The sequence below is a fragment of the Varanus komodoensis genome, unplaced genomic scaffold, assembly GCF_004798865.1.
Source record: "Varanus komodoensis strain SLA01 unplaced genomic scaffold, ASM479886v1 scaffold24, whole genome shotgun sequence".
Lineage (NCBI taxonomy): Eukaryota > Metazoa > Chordata > Lepidosauria > Squamata > Varanidae > Varanus > Varanus komodoensis.
Window position 1 is genome coordinate 14,458,114 of NW_025335641.1, and position 25,675 is coordinate 14,483,788.

The window sequence follows — 25,675 nt, forward strand, 5'->3', positions numbered from 1 at the left end:
CAAAGGTCACTTCCTACATTACATTTCATGATGTGAGAGTTGCTACAGGGGAAAAAATGCAGATAGGAGAAGATTATTACAGCACTGGTGGAATGCCCATCATGGTGACTGACGGGCATGAGTTGGAGGAGCAATGCATTCTTGTGTGTTCTGTGTGGAAAGACTCGTTGGAATCTCCCCATGAACACCCCCATGAGTTGCTTTTCAGTGGAAGGGGATCAATCCACATTCATTGGTGGCAGGTTTGCCCATATCACAGTTCCGTCCCGATGTGAATTTGTTCCTGACTCAACTGAGTGAATTGCTGTAATTGCTCTCTTATCTGAGAGAAAGTAAAAGGGTGTCATTATGAGTGCCATTGAAATTCCTAAACCTATCAAAGGGCAATTCTTAATTTGTATTCAGAATACAAATGTGCTAATGTGCAAAACACACATGCATACCCACCCTTGCATCAAATACACGGTTAGTTCAAGTATTACTGTAAATAAATGGACAGGCTGATCAAAAGGATTAAAAATATGCCAAGCATCTTTGTTGAAACATATTTAAGTAAAATACAACTTATCATTGATACACATTCTTCTAAAATGAATATTTTGTACATGTGCTCAATGTATAATTATAGGGTGATTTTTATGGCTGCCTTTAAGATAGGCCTCATAATTAGCCAGTATCAAGATGCTTATTAAATATAAGATTTAGAAAAATCATTCCTCTTCATTCTACTTACAGTTTAGACTCAAAGCTCCGAGTTAGTGATAATGGATCGATCATGTCAAAACTCATGCAATTTTGACTCCCAGCTCACATGGCTCAGAAGAGAAACTAGAGGATGAAATGATAGCATGCTAGTCCAGCATTTTAATGACTGGACGTAGGGAAGGGGGTTTGTGTTGGCTTGCTTGCTCACTTTTGGACAATGTTGCCACAGATCAATACAATTCTTAACATTAGAACAAGACAAGCTTTTACCATCATGGCTAGAGCAAACTTTTTCTTTAAGGTTAATTAGACTTACTTCTGGGTAAACATGCTTCTGATTTCACTGCAGGCCTACCATTTACATTTCAAAGTCATATTAGCATAAATAATATAGTTAATGTTCTGTTATGTGGAAAATATTCCAAATGTAAACCAACATCACTTGATATTAAAGACCCAGACATGATCAGTAAGTCATGTTGCCATGTCAATATACAGAGGTGGAATCCTCATTCTTTTAGTCCAGAGAATAGGCACGGTTCACATGATCCAGACTGGGCAATGTTAGGCTTTTGGTGACACTCTAATCTCCCATGCACACACGGCATGTTCCATCTTGAAGCAAATGTTCTCGGCAACAGTGTAATCTGTCCTGTTAAACTGATATTACATTAAGCACTGCATGGAGATGCCAAATTGGCAAATGAGATGAGTAAATTTCATCATGGAAATGAGATCTGTGGAAGTCTGTGAATTTGTGTTAAATGTCAGTGCAAATGTATTATGTCATGATATAACCTTTTCCCCATCTACTGCCACCACCACACACTTATCTAAAAATGCACTGGAGATCTGAGTATTCAAGGGTCTCTTCTGCTTCACATGACTCCTTCTGGGAAGCTAAAGAAAAAGGAAGCTGGAATGGGTATCATATCAGGCAGAAGCTAGACAGTATCTGCATCTCATTCTAAAAAGATGTGCCATAGCAACTATGTAAAACTTCCTCCTTTGCCATCATTATCTGGATGATTTAGTATTAATTATTTCTTGAAAAGCGGTTTTACTTCCAAATCGACCCCCCTAGAAAGTAGTATTTGTTGTTTCTTTATTTGTTTACTTGTAGAAAAGATAGCAGTATTTGTTCAGATAATTGATACAGCCCAGTGTGGTACATGAGCTTAATATCAGAGAAGCTGCCATTGAGTATTTTCTTCCCTTTACCCTAAAGCAGGGGTCTCAAACTCAACTTACCTGGGGGCCGCTGGAAGTAGAGTCTGGGTGAGGCTGGGCCGCATCGAGTATTCCACCCCCGCGGTGGTGGTGGACCTCTCATCCCGCAGCCAGCCCAGGCGCCGCCAGTGCTTTGAAGGCCACAGGGCCCCACCTGTCCTGGCAATTGGCCCACGGGCCACGAGTTTGAGACCCCTGCCCTAAAGGGAGACACATTGCATAGTGCAGCATGTTGACAGCTTGTACTCGTGACATGCAGGATTTATTTCATTGTTTCATCCTTGAGACTGGCACAGAAACTCAGTTTCCAAGGCACCTAATAATTGACTGATATCTCCACATTTGCCTTCAAAAGATCAGAGTTGGAAGGAACCGTTTATGCTACTGAGATCAATCCCTTGTGCAGTGCAAAGATTTAAAGATTCCCTGTCCAGCCTCTGCCTGAATGCTTCCAATGATGGAGAGCCAACATCTCCCTGGGTAGCTGATTTAATTGTTTGACTGTACATCAGGAAGTTTTTCCTGATCTACAACCAAGTTCTGCCTTGCTGCAACTTCATGTTCTACAGTCTTGGATGACAGAGAACAGATTGTAGCCTTCTTCTGTGTGATAATAAGTACTCTTTCCAGGTTAAACTTACCCAACTCCTTCAACCTTTCCTTGTAGGAATCGATTTTTTAGTCCCCTGATCATCTTTGATGCCACTCTTGAGGCACATTCAAATTTATCAGAATACTTCTTAAAGTGTGGTGTCCAGAAATTAACACCTGATTCAAAGTGAGGTCTTATCAGCACAGAGTGGAGCAGAAGTATAACTTCTTGTGATTTTGAAAATTAGTTCTACTGATGTTACCTAAAATTGTACCTGCCTTTTCTACAGCCAGATCACATATTCAACCTGTGATCCTTTTCACATGTACTATAACCAAGCCAAGTATCCCTTACCTGCAACTTTTGATTTTACTAAATGTAGAACTTTGCACTAGTGTCTGTTACATTTCAAACTGTTATTTTTTGCCTAGTTTTTGAACCCATCGAGGAAATTTTGAATTCTGTTTCTGTCTTCAAGATATTATCTATCCCTGTTTATGTTTTTGCCATCAGTAAATCTGGTAAGCATTACTTCCATCTTTTCTTCCGAGACACTGACGTGTCACAAGCGTAGGACTAAGCCTTGCAGCACCCTACTTGTTACCCTTCCAGTCCGATGAGGAATCATGGTCAAGAATGGTTCTTCAGCTAAAGTAGCACCAACCAAGCCACACTTACTAGCTTGTTGAACAGGATACCATGGGACACTTTATCAAATGCCTTGCTGAAGATAAAATATACTATGTTTGCAGCACCTCTATGATCCACTGCCGTTAGGCTATTAGGGTACTATAAAAGGCAATAAACAGATAAATAAATAACTGAAAATTTGTATTAGTCTTGCAGGACTCATTCTTGATACGCCCATACTGCCAGGGTGTCTACAGGTGTTCTTTCTGTCATCTGCTGCAGAATCTTCTCACATATTGATGTCTACAATCCCCTGAGTTTTCCTTCTTGCCACTTTTAAAGATAGGAATGGCATTTGCTTTCTTTTAGTCCTCTGGTATGTCATCTGTTTTTGGAATTCCTCAAAGATACTTGACAGGACTTCTGAGAGTCCATCCAAGAGCCACTTCAACATCCTAGGACAGAATTCACCTGGACTTTGCAACCTTAATTCATATGAGGTACTTACATATTCCATAACTTTTTCTATTGCTCTCAGCTTGCACTCAGACACATCTGCACTGGACACAGACCTAAAGGAAGAAACCAGGCATCAGAAACAGTTAAAACACACCAAATTGTTTACCATTGGACTGCACAGAGTGGATAGTTTTTCACTGAAGTAGAAAGAATTTTCTGGATTACTGGAATCCAGAAATTGCATAGTCAGTCTCCATCACATGAGATTTTCTCTGTTGTATTTTTATCAAATCCCCCTATCCTTATTCATCTAATAGTCAAGTAACACAGAACATCTCTGCACAAGAAAAACTGCATTCTTGGTACATTCTGCAGGTTTTCTCCATGTGAAATAAAAGCAGCTTATCCTATTAGGCAGGACACTCAGTTATTTTTATAACTGCACCAGGCATGAAATCCTTTCAAAATGAGGATCTGTTTGTTCTATGGGACTCCAAACTCAGTTTGTTTGAGGATAATTTGGATTGTTGATTATCTTTCTAGCAATTCAGAAGGATGAAAATCCATAGCAAAACAGGCAATTGCAGATTGAGAATAGGAAAAAAGAAAACAGGAAAAAAATCTAGTTACATTGTTCCCACAAACTGTTGTGCATTGCTGCTTAGATTAATTTGAAGAAAGAAGAATCCCCACAGTCAAATCCCTGCATGATTGTACTACAATCAAGATAATGTTTCCCTTTCTTCTATTTCTTCATTTCATTTTTTGAAAATCTCATCAGACATTAATTCTGTTGTCATGATAAGTAGAATGCTAGTCTTGTTGGAGGGACTGCAGGTGGCGCAGTGGTTTAAACCGCTGTGCTGCTGCGCTGGTTGATCGAAAGGTCACCGGTTCGAATCTGCACAATGGAGTGAGTTCCCGTTGCTCCGTCCTAGCTCCTGCCAACCTTGCAGTTCAAAAGCATGCAAATGCAAGTAGATAAAAAGGTACCACTTTGGAGGGCAGGTAACAGCGTTAGTCATGCTGGCCACATGACCACGGAGACTGTCTGCGGACAAACGCTGGCTCCCTCGGCTAGGAAACGGAGATGAACACCGCCCCATAGACTCAGGCATGACTGGACTTAATGTCAAGGGGAAACCATTACCTTTACCTTTAGTCTTGTTGGAGATGTTAAATTTTCTGTTGGAACTATGCTCAGAGTCAGTGGTGAAAGTAGGAGCTCTGAAACCCTTTGCTGGCCCCAATAAAAAGTGCACCAATACTTAATCCTATAAAATCCCAGTAGGCATTGAGAAGTTAATGTCCTTTTCGATGACTCTTTGGAAGCCAACTAAGGCAAGTGCCCAAGGAAGAGAGTCTAGGAACAGTTTTCTTCAGTACTTCGTTTGAAAGCATTGCAGCTGCAATCAGGAGGCATGTTCCATCGAAAACAATGGGCAGTATCCAACATTGCCATTCTGCAGACTCAAATATTCTTAGCAGAGCTGTGCTGAATCTTTCCATAGCACAAGTGGTTGTGCATTGGATCCAAAGACAGTGCGCTCAGTTCCAATGGCAGTGCAAGGAGTTGCATAACTGTTTAAACAATGGGTTGCACTCTCCATTGTGCAACCATTTGTGCAGAATGGGAAGCACAACCCATCATTAAACTGGTAGTGCAAGTATAATGTGCATCTCATTGCACAATGATTTGTGCAAACATAATGTATAACTGCTGGCAGAAGTATAACTTTAGTTAGGTTTTCCTCTTCTGCTTGGTATGGAACTTATTTTTTCCTAGTGCAATATCAGGTGTGCTAGCAGAAAAGCACAGCTGGATGCTGCCCACTGTGTACAGCTCACTTTCTGCTGATCTTTACTCAAAGGTCAAGGGTAATTGTGAGGGAGACCATTCCTTCCCTTCCCAGTCACAAAGCCATTGGAAAATCCTCCAGACAGTTATTGGTACTAGCCAATGTGTAACTGTGGTGTGTGTGTGTGTGTGCATGTGCATGTGTGCAATTTTCAGGGGGCCGAGAGCTGCCAAGATAAGAATTCAAACTTCATTTTCCACATGCTGTGATGCTGATCTGAATCAGGGTCCCCACATTTCTTTTTGAATTAAAAAAATGAGTTGCATATTCAGCTTCCCATGTAGCTTTATCCTTTGTCATTCTAGAGTCATAGAATCATAAAATAGTACAGGGGGAATGGGCCAATTAGACCATTGAGTCCAACTCCCCTGTTCAATGCAGTACTTCAGGTAAAGCATCCCTGACAGGTGGCTCTCCAGATGCATCTTGAATGCCTCCCATGATGTCCGTGGGTTGTTACTTCTATTGCCCTACTGCTCTAACAGTCAGGAAGTTATTCCTGATGTTCAGCCAGACTCTGACTTCCTGTAACTTTGAGACTCTTTAATATAAAACCCTCCTTCATGGATCACTGCCTTGTCACGGCGAAGGGGCTTGCGTAGCTCAATAAAGCTATGAGCTGTGCTGTACAGGGCCAGCCAAGATGGACAGGTCATAGCAGAGAGCTCTGACAAACGTGATCCACTGGAAAAGGAAATGGCAGCCCACTCCAGTATCTTTGCCATGAAAACCCCATGGTCAGTAGCAAAAGGCAAAAAGATATGACGCTGGAAGATGAGCCCCTCAGGTCGGAAGGTGTCCAATATGCTACTGGGGAAGAGCAGAGGGCTAGTACTAGTAGCGCCAGAAAGAATGAAGCGACTGGGTCAAAGCCGAAAGGACACTCAGTTGCAGATGTATCTGGTGGTGAAAGGAGAGTCCGATGCTGCAAAGATTTATACTCCGTAGGAACCTGGAACATAAGATCCATGAATCAAGGCAAGCTGGATGTGGTCAAACAAGAGATAACAAGACTGAACATCGACATCTTAGGAATCAGTGAACTAAAATGAACAGGAATGGGTGAATTTAATTCAGAGGACCATCAAGTATACTACTGCGGGCAAGAATCCCTCAGAAGAAATGGAATAGCCTTCATAGTCAATAAAAGAGTAGGAAAAGCAGTACTGGGATACAATCTCCAAAATGACAGAATGATCGCAGTTCGAATCCAAGGCATTCAACATCACAATATTCAAGTGTATGTCCCAACCACTGGTGCTAAAGAGGCTGACGTTGACCGGTTCTATGAAGGCCTACAACACCTTCTAGAATTAACACCAAAAAATGATGTCCTTATCATCATGGGGGATTGGAATGTTAAAGTAGGAAGTCAAAAGATAACAGGAATAACAGGCAAGTTTGGCCATGGAGTACAAAATGAAGCAGAGCACAGGCTGGTAGAATTTTGTCAAGAGAATACGATGGTCATAGCAAACACTCTTTTCCAACAACCCAAGAGACGACTCTACACATGGACGTCACTAGACGGTCAACACAGAAATCAGATTGACTATGTGCTCTGCAGCCAAAGATGGAGAAGCTCTATACAGTCAGTAAAAACTAGACCAGGAGCTGACTGTGGCTCAGATCAAGAGCTTCTGGTTGCAAAATTTAGGCTTAAGTTGAAGAAAGTAGGGAAAAGCACTAGGCCACTCAGGTATGACCTAAATCATATCCCTGATGAATATACAGTAGAGTTGACAAATAGATTTAAGGAATTAGATGTGATAGCCAGAGTGCCTGAAGAACTATGGATGGAGGTTCACAACATTGAACAAGAGGTAGCAACTAAAGCCATCCTAAAGAAAAAGAAATGCAAGAAAGCAAAATGGCTGACTGAGGAAGCTTTACAAATAGCTGAGAAAAGAAGGGAAGCAAAAGGCAAGGGAGAAAAGGAAAGATACACCCAACTGAAAGCAGAATTCCAGAGAAGAGATAAGAATGCCTTCTTAAATGAACAGTGCAAAGAAATAGAAGAAAACAATAGAATAGGGAGGACCAGAGTTCTCTTCAAGAAAATTGGAGATATGAAGGGAACATTTCATGCAAAGATGGGCATGATAAAGGACCAAAATGGCAGGGACCTAACAGAGCCAGAAGAGATTAAGAAGAGGTGGCAAGATTACACAGAAAAACTATACAAGAAAGAGCTTAACGTCCCTGATAACCACGATGGGGTGGTCACTGACCTCGAGCCAGACATCCTGGAATGTGAAGTCAAATGGGCCTTAGGAAGTCTGAGCAACAACAAAGCTAGTGGAGGAGATAGTGTTCCAGCTGAGCTATTCAAAATCTTAAAACGCAATGCAGTAAAAGTGCTACACTCAATATGCCAGCAAATTTGGAAAACTCAACAGTGGCCACAGGATTGGAAAAGATCAGTTTACATTCCGATCCCAAAGAAGGGCAATGTCAAAGAATGTTCAAACTACAGCACCATTGCACTCATTTCACATGCTAGCAAAGTTGTGCTCAAAATCCTACAAGCTAGGCTCCAGCAATACGTGAACCGAGAACTACCAGAAGTGCAGGCAGGAATTTGAAGAGGGAGAGGAACTAGAGATCAAATTGCCAACATACGCTGGATCATGGAGAAAGCTAGGGAGTTCCAGGAAAACATCTTTTTCTGCTTCATTGATTATGCTAAAGCCTTTGATTGTGTGGATCACAACCAATTGTGGCAAGTTCTTAAAGAGATGGGAGTACCAGGCCATCTTATTTGTCTCTTGAGAAACCTATATGTGGGTCAAGAAGCAACAGTGAGAACTGGACACAGAACCACTGATTGGTTCAAAATTGAGAAGGGAGTTTGGAAAGGTGTCTACTGTCGCCCTGCCTATTTAACTTATATGCCGAGCACAACATGAGAAAAGCGGGGCTAGTTGGAATCACCAGTTGGAATTAAGATTGCTGGGAGAAATATCAACAACCTCAGGTATGCAGATGATACCACTCTAATGGCAGAATGTGAAGAGGAACTAAAGAGCCCCTTGATGCAGGTGAAGGAGGAGAGCACAAAAGTTGGCTTGAAACTCAACATTAAGAAAACTAAGATCATGGCATCCAGTCCTCTCACTTCCTGGCAAATAGATGGGGAAGAAATGGAGGTAGTGGCAGATTCTATTTTCCTGGGCTCCAAGATCACCACAGACAGGGACTGCAGCCAAGAAATTAAAAGATGCTAGCTCCTGGGGGGGAAAGCTATGGCAAATCTAGAGAGCATTCTAAAAAGCAGAGTCATCACCCTGCCAACAAAAGTGTGCATAGCAGGGGTCTCAAACTCGCAGCCCGCAGGCCAATTGCCAGGACATGCGGGGCACAGGGGAGGGGCCCTGTGGCCTGCAAAGCGCCGGCAGTGCCCGGGCCAGCCACGGGATGAGTGGCCCACCACCACCGTGGTGGTGGAATACTTGATGTGGCCCAGCCTCACCTAGACTCTACTTCCAGGGCCCCCCAGGTAAGTTGAGTTTGAGACCCCTGTTGTATAGTCAAGGCTATGGTTTTCCCAGTTGCAATGTATGGCTGTGAAAGCTGGACCATAAGGAAGGCTGAATGCCTAAGGAATGAGGCCTTTGAATAGTAGGAGTGCTGGAGTAGACTCCTGCGAGTCCCCTGGACCGCAAGGTAATCAAACCAGTCAGTCCTAGAGGAGATCAACCCTGACTGCTCTTTAGAAGGCCAGATACTGAAGATGAAACTCAAACACTTTGGCCACCTAATGAGAAGGAAGGACTCCCTGGAGAAGAGCCTAATGCTGGGAACAATAGATGGCAAAAGAAGAAGGGGACAGCAGAGGATGAGGTGGCTAGATGGAGTCACTGAAGCAGTTGGTGTGAGCTTAAGTGGACTCCGGGGGTTGGTGGAAGACAGGTAGGCCTGGAGGAATGTTGTCCATGGGGTCACGATGGGTTGGACACAACTTCGTGAGTAACAACAACAACAAAATAAAACCATCACTGATATTTTTCATAGACACATAAAGTGAATCCAGAAACAGCTATGAGAAAGACATCTGAACGGTAGTGGCCAAGAGGGTCAATTAGATATGAATAGACCTCTCCTTTGTAGGGAGAAAAATACCTCCTGTTTCATCCTGATACCTGAAATACCCAGCCAAGTTGTAATATCTTATAGATAGATAAGAACATTCACCAAGTTGACACTTACTGTAAACACATACCCTTGGTAAATATCAGAAACATATAAATGTTGACATTTACCAATAAGTAGGTAGAGTAAAATTAAAATTAAACCAGAAATAATGCATTTTGACATCATAAAATCAAATTAAAACCAACAGCTACATAGAAAACTAAAAATATATTTTTAAAAAAGCTCTGAAAGTGCCTGGGAGAAGAAAAAGGTGATCACTAGCCAACAGAAAGACTATTAAGTAGGTTCCAGGATAGCCACCATAAGGAGAATATTCCACAATCAGGGTGCCACTACTTCTCTCTTGTAGCTTACTTTTACTCATTTGGAGGCAGTACTGGGGTGAGGGGTGTGCTCAGATTATTATATTCAGGTATAAAAATACTCCACTTTGAATTGTAAGAAGGAGAGAGAGAATGAGAGAGAGAGAGAGAGAGAGAGAGGGTTGATTCCATCAGATTGGTGTCAGTCCATTTGCCAAAATATACCTAGTTTTGGCCACTTGTTGTCTGTGAATTCCAACTAAATACCTTTGGTCAATGGATGAATTGAATCATAAACTCCATCCTATATTTGTGCATTAAAAGCACAGCTAACCCAGGTTAAAATGTCCCCCTGGAACCACTAATCATGTTGCTATGGTAATGTAAGAACAAGATCAAAGAAGCAAAGCCAAGCATTTGTCACTAGATGAAACCTCCATTTTATTTCATGGATTTGAGAGATTAACTATATCCATTTATCTGGAGTTTATTATTTACCTTTATGATACTCTTCTATGTGCAGTATAGGAATGAATCTGTTAAATTCAGTTTCCTAGAATTTCTATTTTTTCTAATCTTAAATTCATGTTGCCTTATTTTTGCATTACTTTATTTTATAATAAATTAGTATACAATTTCATTAATATCTCTCCCAACATTCACATTTGTTTACATGATTTTATTTAACATACCTATTTTTGCAGGAAATGCCACCTTTTACGTACTTCTGTATGCGATTATCAAGAATTTATGCATTTTTGTGAATAGATTTCCCTAATACACAAAGGTCTATACATGTTTTTGAGTGAAAAACTGCCTCACAAAATTCAGGACAATGTGAATAATAAAGTGTAGCTGCATTTTGGTTCATGCGTTCCTCTGGGAAATAAGAATTAGAATGCATTCTGGACAGGATGCCTGAACGTCCCTAATGTGAAAGATTTCATATATCCTATGAAGAGCTGAAGGAACGGTGGAAGCAATCAGTAATTCCCTGTTCCTCCACTCTGCATTTTTGCTGGTCAGCCATTTTACTCATCTAGCTGTAGCACCTTGGAGTAGGACAAAAGGAAGCTTTACGATACCTTATATCTTGGCTGCCGGTGAAGACCCTGATGCCTGGAACAGTTGACAGCAAAAGGGGAAGGGGACAGCAGAGGATGAGGTGGCTGGATGGAGTCACTGGGGCAGTCAGTGTGAGCTTGGGTGGACTCCGAGGGATGGTGGAGGACAGGAGAGCCTGGAGGAATGTTGTCCATGGGGTTGTGATGGGTCAGCCCCGACTTTGTGACTAACAACAATAACAAATATCTTGGATGCTTTTCCTCTACCTGTCGCCTCTGCCATATCCCCTTTTAACCCAAGGCTGCTTTTCCAATGAGTAATCAAGTTCCACTATTTCTGGGTCAGCTCTAAAGGGGCAAGCATGAGGATTCAGAGTTCTGATCGCCAGCTCTGAGGCTCGCTTACTGTCTCCAGTCTTGGAGCTGGAAATGAATCTATGTACAGGTGTGTGTAGGACAATGCATACCTGATCTTTAGTTTTGGTCACTACCCCACACAGATAGTATTTCACAGTGCCAAGAGCATTTCAATCTGACTCAATGAATCTGAACTCAGCATAACCTCATGCAAGTTTTATTCCAACATTCATAAGGGACATATACAGGAACCACACAATAGACATAAGTAATTGGAAATGAGAGTATCTGGGTTCATTTATTTCATTTTTCAAAGAAAAGATCAGTGCTTACAGATTTCTTCATAAAAGAGAAAGAAAAAATAAAAGGGAGAAAGCAAAATTGGTAAATCTACCCATTAGTTCTTGAAAGTCTGATTCTGAATCCCAGTTCATCCAGCCATGTTTAAGGAACCTGGCGTGCCACATTTTTATTATTATTAATATTCTGATTATTATTCTGACAGCTTCCTCATCTTTAACAGCTACATGAAAGACAAATGCACCATGATATTCTCTGTGCTGGGAATAACTGTACCTACTGATTTATCCACTACAAATGGGTGACATTTCATTTAGTTCAGTTTTAATAAGAATTTACAAAGAATCACACATTTCTTCATAAATGGGACGAAAAAGCACTTGAGATTTAAACATGCAATGCATAAAAAAGTAAAACTGACATATTTGCCCCTACCTACATTATAGTTAAAAAAATAGACTGTAAATAGAAAATTATATATCACTATATCACATGTGGCGGGGGGGGGGGGGTGAAATTCCTTTTCCAAGTCTTTAATGTCTTCATTTTGGTACCAAAATGTTGGCATATTTCTGTAAAGTAATATTTTCCTTCCTATATAACTAAATTGGAAACCAGGATAACATATATCATTTTATTCTCTCTCCAGATGCAATCTGATTATTAAAAACAGCAGCTGAACAAAAGCTCAAAATATTTTGCTTCCTCTCTAAGTCTTGTTGAGGAGCAGAAACTATACAGAAACTACATGGCGATGCAGACATTTGTTATTCTAATATTAGGAAAAATAACAGGGAACATTTTGTCAGTATGGATTATGACCCTTTGCTGACCTGTTGCTTGGAAGATGACAGGCAGGGAAACTGAGGGAAAAGGAACATGTTAGTGATCACCGTTCAGTGGTGGAGAGAATGCTTTTCATGCAGAAGTCCCTAGATTTAATCATTGGCATCAGGTAGCAAGTGATGGAAAAGGCCTCTGACAGGAACCCTGAAGACTTGTTTCCAGTCAGGGTCAACAAAACTAGAAGGGCAAAAAAGATCTGGTTTAAAATGCAGATTCTTGGTGATCAGAGAATTTGTAGTTGATGTTTCATGGGCTCAGGTAATTGAATACCTCAACAACAGCAACAGCAATTGGAATGTTCTTCTTACTTAAGCTTACCTGGTGTTGAATTTGATGGGATATTGACAAGAGGCAAAGAATTGTTTATCCCACTGGGTTTTCCAAGTTTTTAATGCCCAGGTTAATTATCCTGCTAGATTGTATTACTTTGCAAAGCAATCTTGCATCCCGTAATCCCTCCTTCCTTCCTTCCTTCCTTGAACTTTTATTGGTTTTGTAATTGTACTTCTTAATATGTGTGGAGAACATAAAGAGGGAAATATTTTTTCAATCCAGGATCACGAAGCTAAAGAATATGCCTAAAGAACTCCCTTAAGCTCTAACTAACCCTCATGGTTTCTGTACAATTCGAATGTGCAAAGTATCATGGAAGGAAAACAGATTCCCAGAGGACAGTTTGCATGCAAAACAAACCTAAAGATAAGCAAATCTACATATAGGCTATACCAGTAGCATACATTTCCTCCCCTGTAATTGCCTCATGTAGTCTTTGCTCCCTTTTATGAATTATCTTCAGAGTACACACGTTGGGAGATATGATAACTCTCTAAAAGTACCTCAAAGAATGTTACAAAGGGTAAGGATAAGATCTCTTCTTGTTCATTCTAGATGCAGGACATGGAATAACAGACTTAAATTAAGAAGCCAGATTAAGACTAGGCACCAGAAAGAATTTCCTGACTGTCAAAGCAGTACAGCTATTGCTAGGGGAAGTTGTGGGCTCTCCCTCACTGGAGACATTCAAAAAGCTTTTGGACAGTCATATGAATGGAATGGTGCAACTTAGTGTCCTGGAATAGCAAGGAATTGGACCTGATGGCCTTCTGGCCCCTCTCAACTCTACTATTTTATGATTCTATGATTCTATGTTGGGCTGTGTTTTTGTGTGCTCCTTTTGCAGCTACTCTGCCTAACCAAACCTGTAAATATTTTCCCTTTATTTCATTTTTCTAGTCTCTTCTCTCCAGAGCTCTGCAGAACCAACTTTTTGATAAAATCTAATCAGCACAAAGAATATTCACTGCTTCTACAAGTCGCTAACCAGGAAACAAACTATGAGGGACAATATAAGTGGCGGGGGCGGGGAGGGTGGGAGGGCTGGGTTGGAAATTTTGTCTATCCTCACTATCCCATTGTTGGATCACCAGGTGAAATCAGTCCATATGTGATGAGGTAGTCTTCCATAGTATCCTGGGAACGAGACGGTCAGCTCTTATAAGACTAACCATGCAAATGTTTTACAGGGAGCCTATAAAAGGGTAAAAGTGCAGAGTTACATGCATTTAATGCGTGCATCACCTCAGTTAGTTGTTGTTGCTTTAAGAAAAAAAGCCACCCAAAAGGGACAAATTTGTCCCATTTGGTTTAATTTCTCATTTTTTCTCAGCCTTAAATTTGGTTCACACAAACTCTGAGATTTTTTTTTTTTCACTTATATTAAATCTGGTGCATTCTGACTGCTGATATTTTTTTAAAAATCCATAACCCCTGCATCCCTCATTCCAAAGCTTTGCACATTTCTTACCTAGGAATATTTTCTTCGTCGACTAGGTAGGGAAGGAAAAGCAATCCCACCGCAAAAATAAATTGAGAGCTTCACATGAACTCTCACACCTATCTTTCTGACAGTTTGCAGATTTCTTAGTTGGGGATAACTGTGGCTGGTCTATCATTTTCAGAACAATGGCCTACAAGGAACATAGAGTGATAAGCACATCCTTCTTGGAATAACCTCACAATGAAAAAATCCATGCCTGTCACTCTGGAGCTTGATGAACACAATCCCCTCAGAAGAAGAACCATCTCCAAAATAATTATATACTTCCATAATCCCAGAATTCATATGCAGTTCTCTTTAAAACAATCAACTATAACAGTGTGTAGCACAACCCTCCTCTGCCTATTTTTTCTGACTTTTGGCAGACCTAATTACCTTCTAATGAGCCAGTCTGCCTGCTAATATAATCCAGGCAAAAATGTGTTACATTGATTTTTTTTTTCATTTTTCATGATAATCAGTGGGGAACAGGAAGCTTCAAATGTCTAAATTATTGCTGAGAATGAGATCCCCAGTGGTCATAGAAAGCTTCTGAATCAGTCTGAACAGAATCAGGCTGTTCATGCTTATTTGGGGTTTGAATCTATCCTGGGCTCTGGTCACCATTCTGGAGAACAATAAGCACATTGTCATGGGAAATACAGAAGTGGCTTTGTGCTTATGCTGGCCTACCTGTTCAGCCAGCAGAGAGAGACAGCATGTTGCTGAAATAGAAGACACAGTATTAGTGCCATCCCATAATGGCAGCATGTTTGGTTTATCCCTGCCAGCCGACACAAACAACTGGGTTGAGGTAAGGCTCATGGGTGGATGCTGTCCCCTGAAAGACTCACCTGGTACTACATTGTGGTCTTTTCATCACTCACTTAAGACCTTCTGATTATCTCAGGAATTCTAGATGTTTAAAGCTATTTTTTTTTAGAATTTGTGCTTGTGTTTTTAAAATGGTGCAGTTGCAGAGTTATACTTTGATTTTATATTGTACTGTTGTTTTATTTAAAAAAAAATCAATCAGTATCTAATGGTAATTCTGTTCCTTGGCAATTCTGTTACCGCTCCCCAAAGTTTGTTCCAAAATGAGGACCAACCACTTACTTGATGGAGATATGCCATTTCTGGGAGCAAATGGACTCAAGCAAAAATGATATGGGGGATGTCAATGGAGCTTGCCTAAAGGCTCTGCACTGACCTATCCCTATAGGAAGAATTAAATTGGTGGAAGGGGGCATTCCCACCATGGTCCCATTGGCTACTGCCCATAATGCTTTCTTTTGCTGTATTGCAAGGTTTTATTTATTTATTTTTATGTATTTAAAAAATTGCATGCCATCCATTACTGTCGTCTCTGGATGGCTTACAACATTATTTCAGAACTTCAATAAAATAAGATTAAATTAACTGTTCCACACTGAGCATCATTAAAATAAATTAAATAAATCATTTCACAATTAAAATTACTATGTGTTAAAATATTGGCCAGATAAAAAGGTCTTGACCTGGTGCAGAAAAACATACAATGATCACTGTGATCACCCAGACAGTTTTGGTTCTAGGGTTATAGAACCATTCTCCCTCTACTGTCTAGGACATTATAGACATACCATCAATCAATAAATTAAAGGTAAGTTGAGGAATATCAAATGCTTCCTCAAGAGACTGTAACACTGTGAGAGCCGCTCAAGAGTTTTGAGTTCTTTTTATGAGAAAAACTATGCTGCTTAGTCCTAGTTTGATATTGGCCGAAGCGTTCCAAAGGCATAGAATATTGCTTCTCCAACCACCCTACTTCATTTCAATCCAATTCTCTGGAATAGATCTACATCTAGTACAGTGTGGTGAACAGACTGAAATTTATGCTGGCACAAAGTCCCCAGAGACCCTCCAAGTCTACCTTAGGACAGAATTGGGAAGAAAATTTGGACCTAGATAGTAACATGAGCGTCTTGGAGAAAGAGCAGGATCCTGCTATCGAGCTTGCCCCCCTTTGGTCCTCAATAGATGGCCCATGAGAATTTTTTTGCAAGTGTTCCCAGCAGTATGAGGACTCAGTAACCTAACCAATTCTGAATAAAATTTAATTTCAGGTCTTCAGCCAAATTCATATGCGTGTGCAAAACAAACGATGGAAAAATGGGCTAACAGACTAACAGCGATTCCAAACTGTTAAACTTTTGACAATCTACAATTGTATAGGCAAAAAGATAGATATGCTTGCATATACAAGGTATAATTGGGTGGGAGTCTGCCTTCAAACACACTACCCAAAACTGGAGGTGGCAGTCTGCACAAGCACTATTTTGCCTCATTATGGAACACTTAAAGCAATGCAAGCACTTGGAGAAATAAATTGATTTAACCACACCAATGGATGATTCTAGACTCTTTACAATGACAGCAACCCCCCTGTGATACCAGCTTAAATAAAACAAAGTCATCTGTAAAGTAATCTACAAAGAGTCATGAGCCTCCCAAAACATCTTTCTGTGACAATAGTGTTTGCTGTTTCATAATTTGCTGCTCTACCTGTGTTCTTACCAATATTCTATCCATAACTGGTACCCACTCTGACATGTGGATACAGTGTAATGCACACTGTATTGCAGGTAATGCAGGATCCTGGAGCAGTAATGGTCATTTTCTAGCCGCACAACAGAAAGAAGCATGAATAAAATGCCAATTAAACACTGATTGTTTGGAGCTTGTAGAAGGTTTCATGCACTTGAAATCAGGAATCAGAATCTGGCAGCAGCACGAAGGAAAGGGAAAACAAGCACTATAATATTCCATGATGAAAAGGAAGGGAACACTTTTATTAGGGAAAAAGATACAGCCATGCAACATAGGATTCCTGTGAGTCAAATATCCATTGCATTAGAACATAAGCAAAGGTCAATATTCTTCATATTTCAGAGTCGTGTTTCCAACAGTAGCCAAGCAGAGATATATTCAGATCCTGGACTCATTTCTGGGTTAAAAGCCATAATCACTACACCAAGAGGAGCAAATCAGTCATGCTCAACTTTGCTCTGGAGCTCATTTTTCCACTGCCAAGTTTTCCCTATCCCATTTCCAGCTGGTTTTTGTTTCAGGTGGATTTGTCCATATATATGCATTTCTGAATGCATTTTTCAAATGCATCGTTTTGTGCACACATGTCTAAACATATATGATTTTGCAATAAATGTTTCTGTGCACATTTTCCCAAATATATTTGTTATGCCCTGTTTCAAATGTCCTGTGCTTTTTTTTTTTTTTTGGGGGGGGGGGAAGGGAGATGCACTGCTAGCTTCAGGAAAACACAGATTTTGATGCCTATATTAGGACCTTGAAGTATGAATGTGAGAGTTTTGCCAGGTTGTTAACTGGGAGCAGAAGGCTTGAAAATATGACACTAGTTCTGCCCCCTGATTCTGGATCTCTGTACATTTGCAAGCCCAATTCAAGGTAGTAGTTCTGAACAATTATGCCTTTCATGGCTCTGGAGTGTAATACCTAATGGAGTGCCTCTCCTGGTAGAGGGCTATTTGTAGACTACAGTAGTCACGTAAGGTCCTTTTGCAAGAGTCTCCTCTTAGGGATTCTGGAGTTCGTCAGCAACAGAGAGGATCTTCTTGGTGGTGGCTCCTCAGTTATGATGGTCTGCCTGTCACTAAGGGTGCCATCTTTTGGGTGACTGATGGAAGTCTTTTTCTAGCCCAGATACGCCTTTTAATTTGTCCTGGGATTTCTTATTGTTAAAATCGTATGTTGTTTAAATGTTACTAGATTTCTTTTTTAAAGGTTTCAGTCTTTGTAGACCAGTCAGAATGTTTTGGCTATTGCAAAGTCAGGAATGTAATAAACAAGATGAATTCTTAGTCTGGACTTTCACATCCCATAGATGGTAGACCTGTGCAGATATCCATCTACTTATGAATGCAGCAAGAATGGGGAAGGTGTTATGGTACATATAGAAGCCCTGCCCCATGGACCCCCTGTGTATCAACTACTTGATCCCAGTTTCCAATCACAGGAGCAGAATAAGTACCTTCAGCTGAATGGCTTTATGAAGTTGTTTCCAGGACTTTGGGCTGACACCTGCATCCCCCTCCCCAGGTTTGCCTATACCTGAATAGGGTTATTGTTCTCATTCTGCGATTCCTGCACTTGGTAAGATTTAGGATGGTGAACTGTTCAGTGCTGCAGCTTTTGGACACTTCAGATTGCTTCAGAATTGCCTATTTGGCCTCTGCAAAATAGCTAGATGGCTGATACTTTGCTGCAATGGTTCAAAGAAGGGGACTGAGGTTCCACCAGGAAGCATCTTATCTGGGTAGTGCTGGATTCTTCCCATCTTTGCCCCATGGAATGCCCATCAAACCCTTCTCCAAGACTGCAAGTGACCTCTGAGAAGCACCCAGCATAGTTCTTTCTTCACCTGCTGAAGGAAAGGTGAAGGGCGATGAGAACAGATGCCCAGCTCTGAGCTTAAAGTGATTTTGTAATGGCATTGCTAGGGAGCCAAAGAATCCTTTGGTTGGATAGACACTATTAAGAGGCCATAGGATTACTCTGTTTCCTATTTAACCTTCTGGATAGGGTTATTTAACAGAATGTGTTAAATATTGTTTAAATGGAGACTGCAGCCAAGAAATTTGAAGAAGACTGAGTCTTGGAAGGACAGCAATGAAGGAACTAGAAAAGTTAATCAAGTGTATGACATATCACTGAAGATCAAGCCCTAGATCATCCCCATTGTTGTATTCCTTATCACTAAGTATGGGTGTGAAAGCTGAACAGTGAAGAAAACTGACAGGAAGAAAATTGATGCATTCAGAACATGGAGAAAAGCTGTGCAAATACCCTGGATGAAAGGAAGAAGAACAAGTAGGACCTAGATCAAATCAAGTCAGAACACTTCTTGTAAGCAAGAAACTGTGAATCTGAAGCAGTAATACTTCAGACACATCCTGAGAATGCAAAGATAAAAGAAGATGAGGAAGACCAACTATGACATGGATCAATTCTACAGAGGAAGCCAGAGCATTGAGCTTGCAAGAGCTGAGCATGAGTGTCAAGGAGAGGACATTTTGGTCCACTTCCATTTATAGTGTTGCCATAAGTTGGAGACAACACGACAGCACATAACAACAATTAAATATAAGGTTTTGCTTACCAAAGGAAACCACTTTCCTTTTCCAATTACTTTCAAACTCTTCCTCCCAGCAAATTTACCCAACAGAGCCATCTGCTTTTTTAAGACCACCTCAGATATACTGTTGCAATATGATATGCATATAAAAGAATTTGATTCCTAGAATAATTGGAGCAGCTCTTTAACAGAAACATTAGAAAAGGATGCCACAGGTAGGGATACCTATGAAGGACCCCGAGGAGTACCTATGTGCATGTATTGGGGATCTTTACAAGGTCCAGCAAGTCCACTTTGCAAAAGAAAGCCCATGGAAATTGAATGCAGCATCAGTTGCTCTGTCTTTTCTGTTAATGTTCAAAACAGAAAGCACCAGTGTCCATTATAAAAAAGGAGAACTGTGGAGCTGAAGGCCAACAGGAAATAAAACAGTTAACATGCCCTCTACAAAGAGTTTCCATTATGTAAGATTTCACAGTACAGACAAACTAGATGGACAGGAAAATGTTGCTTACAGATTGTGTTACAAATTCTAAGTGGCAACAGGTAAATGAGCTATCAACTTATTTGACATTGTGAAGGTTAAACCAAATGCCATTCTCAGAAACATTGTAAACAATAGTGCCTTTTATGTTTTACTGTTGATCTTTAGCTTAATGTTGCTGTCTTATAGAAAAATGCTTTTTATCTGGCCCGCTGTGTGGGTGGAGGAGGGGGAACTTTTTTTTTTAAGGAGCTTTGGGCCATTCTGTTCATTCTAATTTATTATGAACTACAACATGAAAATTATTGCTGTAATGTTTAACCTGATGGGAACCTTGACCATTCCTTGAAATTCCTGAAAGATCCTGTATAAATTATTGAAAATACATACCCAATGCGAAATACCTTGACTAACTTTTTCTGCTCAATTGGCTTACAATTTTGTTAAATATAATTTGCACTATTATAAGCTGTCATATTTTTGAAATAATTTCCCCGAGGTGTGCTGAAAATATGAGGCTGACAGATTAAATTCACCCAACCCCAACCACTTTTGCTTTCTCGGACACACTTCACTTTGATTCATTTTCCCTTTTTTACTGTTTACAACACTCTAAAAACTACTACAACAGCACCTTATCACAAATATGTTGATAATTATTTTCAGAAGGAGATGCATTTCATGTTCATTATAATTACATCATTTGATTCACTTTTCAAGTACCTACTTAACAAGGCTAGACTTTTAATTAAAACACACATTAGGAGACAGCTCTGGTGCAAAACAAAAGCAAAACCCCTTAATGTTTCCTTGTAGTTCCAACATTTATGAATTCCAGGCATCCACATTCAAGGGGATACTAGTTGCCAGTGGAGACAAGCTCTGGAATAATTTGACCTGCCACATCTGCTGAAACCCAACTGGAATTCTGGCAGGGTGAAACTGAACCAGCACAGAAATGAACAAAGATTAGTCAATACCATGAAAAGCTTCAGAGAAACCTCTGGTCTGTGTCAGAGTCTCCTTACCAATGGTGGAAATGAACACCCTAACACTATGCATCACCCCTGGATGTCCACCTCACCCCACCACCTCATGTGGCAGTGAGCATGGGGGAAACAGAGACTCTAAAACCCCTATGCCTCTGGCTGTCTGAAATAAACCCATGTGCAATGAGATTCTAAGGCCCAATTTATTACTGTTTGCCTGCCTGCAAAATGATCAGGATGGCCAGTGTTTTGCCCCCCCCCACCCCAAAAAAGGCAGAATTGGCTGATCTTACTGTCCTTCTCACCCAGGATAAAGGTGCCAAGAATCTTTGTCCTGCCTTCATCGCCATGTCAGAGTCTCCTTACCAAGGGCAGGAATGAACACTCAGACCCACAGGGAAGATTGAATCACCTTGAACCCCAGCATTTTTATTGGTGAGATTGTCCAGACCCCCTGCAGTTACTTATGACAGCGGGCTACCTGGTAGTGGTCCTCACAGCCAACTACTAGCTTTTAGAACATACACAGAGTGTTTTATAGATTCTCTATAGAACATACACAGAGTGTTTTATAGAACACAGTGAAAGAGAATATGAGAGATCTGCAGAGGAGACTTAATACAATAACCTTGATTACAAGAGATTAATATAACATAATCACTGAGCCACAAGGATTTTTGTGGGTCTTGGCATGCAAATGAACTTGATCGAAATACTGCTAGAAAAACTTGTCTGGCTGCCTTATCAGTTAAGTTAGCTGTTAGCCCAAGAATTACCTTGGGAACCCTATTCTGCAAAGGCTTTTCCAAGCAAAGGTAATAGCCATCTCTTAAAGGAACAGCTTAAAAATAACACTAAACAGAAAACTCTCTTGGAATTCTGGTACTTTCTCAGAAAAGGGTACAGAGTTGCTGCAGGTTTGATCTTATAACACATAGGCACATACAAGCAACTTTTTCTACCAGGATTTATCTGAATCTCTACATCTGCGATGGTGATGGTGATTTATTTCATTTATAGAAATTGAAACAGAATAGCTGAAACTCTCTGGGTGATTAACAACAATCCATAAAATAAACAAAGAATAAAATAAACACAGACAAACAATAAAAGACAAGACAAATACAAAGTGCCATATCATTCAATACAAAATTGTAAACACATGCTTACAACTTCTTCTAAAATATTATCATACCTGATTTATGAAATTTCTTGCCACAAGATCTGATGATGAGCACTAGCTTGGATAACTTTAAAAATGAATTAGGAACACGTATAGAAGACAATTCTACTAACGGCTATCCAATGAATAAACTGAAAATCCGTGTTTAGAACATGTGATCATTATTCCCTCCACTGCTGATGTTCAGGCATGAGTGCCAAAATAGCACCATCCACACAAGAGGAAAGTATCACTATCTTGATAGATCCCTGAGGTTTGCAGGAATACCACCCCCACAAAACAAAACAAAACAAAACACCACCACCAACAACAACAACAACACCTTTCCAGGAATGGAAGCACTAAAGTGGGAGCAAATGATTTATTCTCTGGGCCCTTTCCTGGAATATGCACTTATATATGGGTGATAAAGTTACTCCAGAACCTCCACTGGAATAGCTGGCTCAGGTGACATAGCGACCCCAAAACAAAGACCTCCCAAAGCAGGCACAAAGCAAGATTCAGCTCAGACCATCTCGATCTAATATTAAAGCCTAAACCATTTCCTAAGCTAAACCCTCCAGCAGAATGAAACAGAATGAAAATTCATTCAGAGAAAACCAGGTGGTACTTTTTAAAAAAGCGAATAGGCCAAACCATTGTTATTCAGAAAAAGGTCAATGGGCTTGCCCTAGCTATTTGGATTGTCCCAAATTGTATTGCCTCAGGAAGAATTAAAACACAAATTGATTGCGCCTGGTGATAGCTAAAAGCTATTCTTATGCTGACTGAAACCCCTTGGGAGAAAATTCTAGCCAAAGCAAAGGTTGATTAGGTTGTTTTTCTATACTCTTGGAACTGTCCCTTAGGTTTACAAAGTCAAAAAAAAAAGGCCCAACAGCAGGTGACGGCCCCAAAAGGGGCCGAAATAGGCAGGTTGGCAGAATGATTCCAAATTCAGTGTTTGCTCGGAGAGGGCCCCTGATATCAGTGGTGTGTCGGTGCTTCTGCCGGACCTCGGGAAGGGGTGTCGGGGGAAGGCAAGAAAAATCTGTCCAAATTCCCAAAATTGGACCGCAACGCCCACCCACAGGTCTTGACCCTGAAAGTGGCCGAAAATGGCAGAATGAAAGAATGCTTCCAAATACACAGTTTTTGCTTGGAAAGGGCCTCTAGTAAGCATTTGCATCATCCCTTCTGCCAGACCACTGGAAGGGGTGTCTGAAGAAGGCAAGCAAAATCTGTCCACAAGGCCCAAAATCAGGCTGTGACACCTACCCACGAGTCATGGCCCAGAAAGGGGTCAAAATGGGAGATCAGTAGAATGCTTTGAAATTCACACTGTTTGTTCGGAGAGGGCCCCTGACTCCCGTCTTGAGTCGGCGCTACTGCAGGAACCCTGGAAGGGATGTCTGTGGAAGGCAAGCATACCCTGTCCAAAATGCCCAAAATCGGCCCACGAGGCTGTCCTGCTGGTCAGAACCCTGAAAGGGGCCAAAATAGGCGAGTTGGCAGAATGCCTCCAAATTAACAGTGGTTGTTCGGAAAGGGCCCTGATGCCCTCCTTGTGTTAGTGCTTCTACCAAACCCCTGGAAGGGGTATCTTGGCAAGGCATGCAAAATCTGTCCAAAATGCCCAAAATTGGCCTGAGAGACTGACCCACGGGACAGGACCCCGAAAGAGGTTGAAATGGTGGGTAGGCAGAATGCTTCCAATTCACAAAGTTTTCTCAGAGAGGGCCCCTGTTGCCCTCTGTGTGTTGGCACTTCTTCCAGACCCCTGGAAGGGCTGTCTGTGGAAGGCAAGCAAAACCTGTCCAAAAGCCCAAAATGGGGCCGCAATGCTTACCCACGTGTCAGGACCCTGAAAGGGGCCGAAATGGTGGGTTGGCAGAATGCTTCCAAATTCACAGTGTTTGCTCAGATAGGGCCTCTGACGCCTTCCATCCATCGATGCTTCTGCTGTACCCCTGGAAGGGCTGTCTGCAGAAGACAAGCAAAATCTTTCCACAATGCGCAAAATTGGCCCGCAAGACTGACGTGCGGGTAAGAGCACCGAGCGTGGCCGAAATGGGTAGATTGTTAGATCGCTTCCAAATTCACAGTGTTTTCTCGGAGAGGGCCCCTCATGCCCGTCTTACATACGTGCTTCTGCCGGACCCCTGGAAGGGGTGTCTGCAGACGGCAAGCAAAATCTGTCCAAAATGCCCAAAATCCAGCCGTGATGCTGGCCTACAGGTCAGGGCGCCGAAAGGGCCCGGAATGTGCAGTTTTGGAGAATGCTGCCAAATTTACAGAATTTTCCCGGAGATGGCCTGGTACTCACTTGGTGTGTTGGTGCTTCTGCCGGACCCCTGGAAGGGGGTTGATGTTCTTTACTGCTTTGGCCTCTGTTTGGACCAGAAATGAGTGAAATGCACCCCGAGTGTCACCTTTGCCCCCACCACTCCTGTTGCTCCTGCCATGCACATGCATTCATTTAAATGAAACTAAGCTGCTGGGGGAAAGACCTTTACAAATCATGGAGGTTTAGAATGGTCAAATCAGGAGTGTATTCTGTAATTTTTCCCATTCTAAGCTTTTGTAATGGTTATACCGTTTTAAAATGGGCAGGTTTTGAATGTTCATTTATTTTTTCAAATCTTTCCCTTCTCATTATATTCAAAGTTTCATGTAACAATGTGATTAGTGGGAAAAAATCCATTGAGTTGAAAAACTCATCAGAAAATAACAGAATGAAATTTAATGGAGACAAGTGCTAAGCACTTCATTTAGGAAAGTGAAAACAAATGCACAGATAAGAGATGGGAACACCTGGTTTGCAATGGAACAAATAAAAAGGATCTTTTAGTTGACCACAAGCTGTATATGAACTAGTAGTGTAATGTGGCTCCAAAAAGTAAAACAAATGGAATGGAATGGAATGGAATGGAATGGAACGGAATGGAACGGAAAGAAAAGAAAAAGGAAAATGCAGAAAAGAACCTAAAGGGTTCATCAATAGAAATATAGTTTCTAAATCACATCAAATAACTTTTGCACTCTGCTCTGCTTTGGTCAAATCTCACCTCAAGTGCTGTGTTTCATTCACATTAAATAGGAATATGATCAGAGACTGGCATTAAATGTGAACAGGAGATTAGAAACCTAGTAGTCAGATAAGGGAACCTGTTGCCTAAAAAAGGGTTGGGTTGTCTGCCAGTGTAGACATTGATGCATTGAAGGTGTCCAATATAATACAGGGGAAGAGCAGAGGGCTAGTACTAGTAGTGCCAGAAAGAATGAATCGACTGGGTCAAAGCTGAAAGGACACTCAGTTGCTGATGTATCTGGTGGTGAAAGGAAAGTCTGATGCTGCAAAGATCAATACTCCATAGGAACCTGGAATGTAAGATCCATGAATCAAGGCAAGCTGGATGTGGTCAAACAAGAGATGACAAGACTGGACATCGACATCTTAGGAATCAGTGAACTAAAATGGACAGGAATGGGTGAATTTAATTCAGATGACCATCAGGTATACTACTGCAGGCAAGAATCCCTCAGAAGAAATGGAGTAGCCTTCATAGTCAA

The 25,675-nt window shown here is 41.1% G+C and overlaps 1 long non-coding RNA gene across 1 annotated transcript; it reads left to right on the top strand.

The window, feature by feature from the left end:
- The first annotated feature begins 6,214 nt into the window (after positions 1 to 6,214).
- On the top strand, positions 6,215 to 25,439 carry LOC123024466. Its single transcript, XR_006414933.1, has 2 exons — positions 6,215 to 6,270; positions 25,327 to 25,439. It is a non-coding gene; the product is annotated as an uncharacterized LOC123024466 (long non-coding RNA).
- Positions 25,440 to 25,675: the final 236 nt, after the last annotated feature.